Genomic DNA, 8,754 nt, shown 5'->3' with positions numbered 1-8,754 from the left:
CATGTATCATTTTGTTTCCATTTAATAACTACATGCTTCTTTCTGTTGGTCTATCACATTCACTCCCATGAAGATCCACTGAAGTGTTGCTGACAAAATGTAAAAATGTTTAGGAAATACAAATACTTCAGCCAGAGACTGTACCTGAGACTCTTCATTGATTTATAGTTTTGTTAATAATAATGTCCATAATAAACTTAGTTGAGAGATTGCTGCCCTCCTCATGTGATCTCGTCTGAGTGGACGTGAGCATAAACCCCTTTTTAAGCATGTGTGTATCTGTAATTAGAATCAGTGTGGCACTCAGAGGACAGCACAATGGCAATACAATAATGTAAAACAATAAATGTGTGGCTATTACATGTGGTATAACGGAGTAGGATGCTGGAGTTTTATTTGAATGGTACGATCCATCCTTGTTGGTATTTAAAAGCCACAATAAAGGCTTAATGCTGTTAAGGACTGTATAGTAACAAGACTCTAGCCCAAGCTAATTTCCCCTAAATGAGAGTTTATGGCTGAAACAGCCCTGAAATCACTGAAGTAGATCTTAATATGAGCGTAAGGGCTGTCAAAGATAATAGGCAAAGTAGGGGTGTGTGTTGGTGGGTGTGTGTGCTTGGGCGTTGAGTCTCAAAGACAAAAGGAGAGGTTGGGGGTCAAACTAACAGCAGACTGGCTGGTCCAGGGTCAGAGGGCTCGGGCTAAACTGATCAGCGAAGGCTGTTTATCTAAAACCTCCAAACTATCACCCTGATGGAGCTGCCGCAGCGTCTCTCTTCAGAATTACTCTCTCGCTTTACAGAGCTGCAAAAAAAAAAAAAAGATTTTGCTCTCGTTCTCAAAAGCCAAAATAAAAGAAGTGACAGCTAGCTAGCAAGAATCTAGCTAGAATAATTGTTTTAACTCCTAACATACTGCCAAAGTCGCAGCCAAGCACGCATGACGGGGTAAAAAAAAGAGACGGAGGAGTTCCCTCAGTGGGTGGTGGTGGGGGTTTCAAGCCATCGTGGAGCCAGTGTCCTGTCCGATTACAGCCAGAGGACTGGAGACGCACGCTAATCCTGCACACAAAGACACAAACATACGCTCTACTGGACACAAAGACAAGCAGCCAGCATGACAATAGGACGTGTACGCACACATACACACAAAATCAAGAGATTACACACGGCCCACCCTGACTTCACGGGCTCCGTCTAGACTGGACATAGAATAATGATATCAGTAGCAGGACTTCACATGGCCTCTGTCCATGTTTGGTCACTGTAAAGGGACCGCCGGAGGCCTCGACGTCCCCCAGTTTTTAACAGGCCTTCGCCAATGTCATCATGTTTGTGCTCAAGACAGGAGGGCCCCCCCCCAACAAATATTTCAAATATTGCACTTATTGTATTTTATCCATTTGTGTTTTACCTGTCTCAGTTTGTTACAGGATGATAGACTCATTAGATTTAAAAATGGGAGCATAACAACAGGAAAAAGAATGTTGATTAATTAATGCTCTCCTTGTCTGAGCAGCCTGACAGTTTTTTAGATGGATAGCCGTGTTTTGGTGGGTTTGAGTGATCAGTAATCTGTGAGCCGTTCAAAGCTTGGCAAATTGATTTCTGCCCCTACGTTATCTCATCATAACTTTATCTGTCATCCATTTTATTATTTATATTGCACTTTGTTTTGGTCTAATCCTATTAAAGTTTAGTTTGAAGTTTTCATATAGCAAAATTGGAAAATGTTTTCTTCCACATTAGATATTATTATTACTAAAGCAGCATTTTTCACTTTCTTAAAGAAATGTTCTAACTACCACACTGTTTCCCCTGTGATCAGAAATCATAAAGGTCGAGTATTATTGTCAGCACACGCAGAAACACCTGGGAGCTTCCACGTCTTCTGCACTTCAGTCGTTTGCCGATCCTCAGTCTCACAAGCTCGCTGCTACTCGTGTACAAACTTGTTTGCTAACAGGCCAAACAAGACTACTGCTGTGAAACAAACACAAACATCAATAAACAAACAAATCCACTCAGACATGCCACCAGCATGCAGGCGGATTTTAGAGCACTCAGTCAGCCTGCTGTCAGCGCCTATTGTTAGCCAGAGGCAGCGTTGTTTGGCCCTGTACCCACTGCTTTTCTCTGATCTTGTCTCATTATTTATACATGGTGTCAGAAAGTCGCTGGCCTCACTGTCTGACAAGTTATTAGCATAAACACGGTCTTCCTCTCAATTTCTGTTTTGCATCACACTGTTGACCTTTAATTATGCATGAACAAAATGTTTGCTACCTTTCTACTTAAGAGAGTGTGGGCCGACGCTAGCAAAGCTGAAACTTAAAGGGTTTTGCGACCGAACGTTTACTTGCTTTTTAGCACTGGTGCGATAATAAAAACAAACCAGACCTGGACTCTAAAACTAAAACGTTTTTTGGGGGAAATCAATTAAAATCTAGCAGAACAAGAAAAATATACCATTTGGGGAATGTTAGCAGACAGCATCTGTCTTGGTCCAGAACAACAACTAAAGCAGTGAAGAGTAGATTGGGTAAAAATGTTCAATCTCCATGGGAGAGATCTGAGGTAAAAACTCTCAGTTGAGCAAAAATAACAGAAAAACCCATTTTGCACATCCTAATCTGGATAATCCACAAGATCTTTGGAGCTTTTTACAAGGTGCTTGCTTTGTAATATCATGTACATGTAATATCGTCACTGTTGGAGATCAGGAAATGAGCAGCAGGGAAATAAAAAGATGACAACCATGGAAGCTCTGGAACTTCTTGTTGATCATGCCAGGATGGCAGTAACTCACATCACAGACATCAAGTCAGTCTGAGCTACTCGTGCCTAGTGCAATACAGAAAATTATTGTTGAAATGACAAGTCTAAAAGGAAGGCGAGTTTTTGGAGAGAACTGGAAGGAGCTGGACCAGATGCATTTACATGCATATTTGAGGGGGGTCCTCATTCTGATCAGAGTTTTCAAGTCAAAGGATGAATCAACAGCCAGTCTAAGGGATGCAGAGACAGGCAGGGTAATATTATGGGCCATAATGTTTCTGGAGACTTTTCTCCAGAGTAATCTGATTTGACAATCGATGGACAAGACAAACTAGCAGCTAATAGAACAGTGTGGAACATGTGGGTTGTAACTTCTCCTGTCCTATAAAACAGGCCCCAATGTCACAGTAGATGGAAGATTTGTGGCATTCATAAAGATCACCGCTGGCATTCAGAGGTCGCTGCTCATTTACACTATATATGCCTTCCACACCAGCTAAATATGACATAAAAATCTGGGCAGCATGTGATGAAAAACCCAGTTATGTTCTGGACATGCAGGTTTAAACTGGAAATCCACCTGGAGGATCATCTTCAGGACTCATTTGTCTTGATTTTAGTCAGCAGGTCAATTTGACCCAGGGCAGAATAGTGTCTCAAGTTCAATTATAAAGATGACCCCTTCAAAAAAAAAATCTAAATGTAATATAAAAAAATTTACAAAAAATCACTTTCAAAGATACTTAGTGTTATTTTGTGTTTAGGCTTTTCAGTGGCCATAAAAAATATGTAAATCACATTTTTTTATGTCCGAATGAGTAAATTGTTGTCATTGATCCTTTATTTGTGAGGAATAAAAAACATAATTGCACAAATATTGATTGAAATGGTTAGTATAGGAGTTAATAATCAGACACGAAAAAGATTTGGAGGATTTTTTTTTTCTGACACGAAAAATTGACCCGCGAACATTATGGCTGTACATCAGAAACGAACATAACACGAGGGATATATATATATAACAAGAGTTGTTTGCTCTTATCACAAAAGATAACAAAAATAACTAAATTAATTTCCTAAGCAAGTTTTTCCAAATGTTCTCAACATTACAGACTGCTTTTGAACACAAGCACAAAACATTCAAAAATCATTTCCTTGGATATTGCATTGATTATAATAATAAATTATACATCCAACTTGAACTATTCTGATGCACACGGACCTGATAAAGGCTTTGCCTGTGTTTACATGGGTGTGATACTTCAACTCATCACCTGACACAACATGCTCCCCTTCCATTAGTATTAATAAAGTGCTTTGTGTGTGTGCAGGAAGTCACTGCTGTCATTAAAAATGGATAGAGCAGCATCTCTGCCTGCAGCTGTCTGTGTTGTTGTTTTTCCCCTTCATTGGATTTGGTCCTATCTTTTTTTCTTTATCGCTCGTTTTATACTGTGTGTGTGCGTGTGTGTGTGTGTGTGCACATACTTACCACACATTTACATCTGATGCATTTTTCTGGTAGTAGAGTAATGTCAGTGCTACGGTTTTTACCACACCTGGGAATCATAAAGCAAAAATAACCACACACAGCATTTCCATTAGCTGTGTAGATGCCACCTTGATGTGTCACCATGAGGCACCGTGTAACCACCATCTAATGTGAAAATTAGCATTTTATGATTCTTACTTGAAAGTGACAAAAAGATCTTTGAACAAAATTGAGGCCAAAACAATCCCTTGGAGTTTTGCCCACAAGGGATTTAATTTATAATTTAAAATATAATAATATCCCCATTCTTTTTATTAACAAAAGAAAATTTGGTTTGCAAAGAAAAAGGCAGCTCACTTCATAAAATGTTATGAAAAAAATTGGAACATTACACATTTCTCCTTACATTCCTCCTTTTGAATAATACTTAAAAGATGTGGATGGATGGATGGATGGATGGATGGATGGATGGATGGATGGATGGATGGATGGATGGATGGATGGATGGATGGATGGATGGATGGATGGATGGATGGATGGATGGATGGATGGATGGATGGATGGATGGATGGATGGATGGATGGATGGATGGATGGATGGAGTTATAGTAGGCAAAAAAAAAAACATGGGACTAGCTATTGCAGACCAATGTTTCAGGCATCAGTTTAGAAAAAATATTTTACAGGATAATAAAAACCAGACTAAACATCAACATGTGAACATTTTCTAATATAGAACTGAATATTTAATGTTGTGTACTAATTTTTTTCTCAACTGTTTATTTTCAACTGTGTGTAAACAGGCCAAGAGCATTTTTGAAGAAGCTAAATTATAATAATGCAGTGTTCAATTTCCAATTTTTTTCTACATTCCATCTGCTTACTGCTCTTACATTTTCAATTTGAATGTATGTCCAAAGACTTTGCAAGATCTAAGCAACATTCAGCTCTTTCAGAAAAGCTCACCTACATCTTAATAGTTTTTAATCCAAGGTAGCTCAAGAAATGTTGCACCTGTTCCTGATATTTTTGCAACACATCATCAATATGTGTTCCTGGGTCTGTGGGGTTAGAGAATACTGAAGAGCTTGGTGTTTATTCACAAGAGTCGTGTGCACTGCCACGTACTGTCGAGGAGTCAGCTGTGAAAGGTGTGACATAAAGTGTGATTTTGGTGTTTAAAGTGGAAAAAATCACACATTTCCCTGAGGTAACACCTGCCGGTAAAGACAGCTGAAGCTGACAAAACCAAAGTTCATGATCTGCCCTTTCAGAAACAGACAAAAAGAAATACCAGCATCTATTTCTAATCAAAGAGGTGACACATGTGGACATAATGTGAGACTGCAACGCAGATGGAGCACACGCAACTCTCATTGGATGGCATCCATGGTAGATCTATGCTAAACTCCTGGATTAATTAACCATTTAGAGTAGTAGGACTATCTTTAAAAAAAAATTAAACTTTCAGTTTTATTAGCTACATGTTCTCAAAATAACTGCTTTTATATTTATGATGTCAAAATTATTGCTCCAAAGTTTATCATAACTAAAGCACGTTTGAATTATTCTTCACTTTTTGTAGGCTGACTAGACTATCTAGGAACCTTTAATGAGTAATTCATGATTATTATTATATTTTTTTTAATAATGAAATGCATACAGATATTACTCTGGACACAGGTCCATATTTAACGTCCGTCCGGTGAGCAGGGTGGTAAAGAAGGTAAAGATAAAAATCTCAGAGCTCACTGTTAGAAGACAATACAAACAAGTGGCATGTTGGAGATCTCTAGATCTACAAAACAACCGTCAGTCACTTATCCACATGCCAACTCGTCATTCAGAAAGCAAAGAAAAACGTCTGTCCTGCTATCAGTTTGCTAAAATTTGCGGGGACTTCAACTGGAATGGTGTTCTTTAGTTAGGATAAGGTTGAACTTTTACAGAAGAGATAAACAAGAGAAGCTGCTGCGGAACAACATGTTGAAAAGAAATGCATCTCCACTGTTAAGCAGAGTGGAAAATGTGTGATGCTGGGGGCCTGTTTCTTTTTCAAAATGCCCTGTGAACCTCGTTGGAGCATATGGAAGCATGAAGACTTTGAAATAGCAACGACTTCAAAACAGAAACTTTGAACATAATTGTGGACCTAAACAGATGATCAAATCAACAAATAGAGAGAAAATCAACCCTCTTTCATGGTCAGTTCTTAGATTCGCCTTCTGATCCTGGGTGGAGAGTTGGAGAGAAAAGGGAGGAGCCGGGAGTTGTAAATATGTAAATTTCACCATAATATATTTTATTCCACCATTGTGCATCTCAAATATCTTAGATCAACGTTGCTGAATAACCTAAGAGCCCTGATAAAAATCTGCTTTCTGATTCAATACAGAAGCAAAAAGAGCTGATATCTGACTTGTTTGAACTAATTTAATGTCACAAGCTGGATATCTGCTTAAATCTGAGAGCTGATGCCCAAAGTGACCATATGTGTGAGAGTACGACTGGATATTGAAGTGTCTGGACTATAAAAGTACAAATCAAGGCACAATTAGATTGAATTACAATGTCATCATTAACTTCACCCAGCAATCTCAATATCCAGTTCAATATTAAAACATGACCAAAATTTGGTAAAACGTAAAAGTGTGGATAATCACAATTGAATGTAATGTCTAAAGGAATCCTCTTCATCACCTGATACACACATGCACACAACCCCACTGTACCCCTGTGTGTGACCTCCTTCACCTCCTGTCAGCTGCCTTCACTATCAGAGGGACGACCCTCACTGTCTGATCACATTCCCTCCATCTAGAACAGCTGCAGCATCTACAAGCTTTGTTCTTCAGGTGAAATAAAGCCTCTGATCTGAACTCTAATTACCTTTTTAATAATATCTCTAACAAAAGAATTGCACAGTCAAATATTGCCCTAAGAAACATTAATGGAAAGCTGAAATGGAATAAAGCTAGAGAATACAACACACTTTCTTTCTTGCCTTTTCTTTCATTTTAATGTGGTCGATGTGGTAGGAAATGTGCTAATTCAGTTTTTTTCTGCTAGCTTTGCATTAAAGATGTGTAAAAAAATCTTTGACATTATTCATCAATAATGACACACGCATAATCTCACACAGGCAACTAGAACAATGTGGTGGAATATCCTCAAAAATAGAAAGTCTTTTTACATGAAGTCATATTCAATAAATTAAAAGTTGATTATTTCATGAGTGAAACACACTATACTGATTAATTACACACAGACTGATGTTTTCTGTTATGACCTTACAGTTTACAGCTAATGAAACACATTTAATATAAAAATATATGTGCAACTTGTAGGAGGCGCAGGTTGCTACAATCGATAGTAGCCACACAGACACACCTGCTACAAGGAAACAAACGCACTCAGTACAACGCTTTCATTCTATTGGCTGAGACGTTGCCAGGCGACGGTGCATTTTGTTCCAGAAGCAAGCAGAAAATGTTTTGTAAGCCAGCAGAGTCCGAGCAGAGACTATGTCTGAGCGCCAGGAGGAGTTTTGAGTGCAAGCATTACAAGTTTTGAGAAGAAAGACATAAACTCCTGCTTTCAAAATAAAAGCAGGACTTTTAAGAGCATTAAAAGTTTTGAGAATAAAAAACATGAAATCCTGCTTTCAGACTGAAAATGTGTGCTCTCAAATTATTGCAGAAATATTCCCCCATAATGCCCTGATACTTAAGACTGAAAGCAATGTGAATGTGAGAAACAGGTCCACAGCATCATAGATCTTCCTCTGTACTCAACAAAGGGCATAAGGAGCTTTTCCACATTTCTTCTTTTGTTTCTCTGCAACAATTATTGTTGCAGAAAAGCTAGCTAGGTCTTATCTAACCAAAGTTTCCAGTTCCAAGTGGTTGGGAAGTTTCATACTTTTTTGTTTGTGATGGTAGGACAGAAAAATCTTTTTGTGGCATTTCTCCCAAAGCTTTAAATGTAAATGGTTTGGAGAGGTGGTGACCACAAGATGACAAGTTCTCTCACACTAGAGATAGTTTTTTTTTTTTTAATTATTGAAATTTATTACTTCACTTACCAATCTGATAACCCAGATAGCTGAAAAGATACATATAGATCCTCTTCAGTCTTGTGGTCAGCAGCTACAACAAATAGATTTCTGTTCACATGGTTTACTTCTTCAGAAACAGAGGTTCGTTCCTATGAGTAAATTAAAAAGGAGAGTCTGGTGGAAAAATGTTGTGTAATCTGCAATAAAGGCTCAACTTTATTTAAGGCGTTTTACATATGACTACCTGCATGGCCAATAAATGTGGCCGGCACTGTAAGGTCACAAACCCTCAGCTGTCCATAGGTAACCCCGACTCCTTTCAATTATGATCGCTGCCAAGTCTGAACATGGAGATCTGCGCTGCCACCTTGTGGTCGTTTCATAAAACAACAGTTCAAAAACATGGAATTGTGGCAATTCTGTGTT

This window comes from Poecilia mexicana, unplaced genomic scaffold (assembly GCF_051168715.1).
Source record: "Poecilia mexicana isolate PSO_F unplaced genomic scaffold, ASM5116871v1 scaffold_9, whole genome shotgun sequence".
In the NCBI taxonomy this organism is placed as follows: Eukaryota; Metazoa; Chordata; class Actinopteri; order Cyprinodontiformes; family Poeciliidae; genus Poecilia; species Poecilia mexicana.
Note: the sequence above shows the minus strand (reverse complement) of the source record.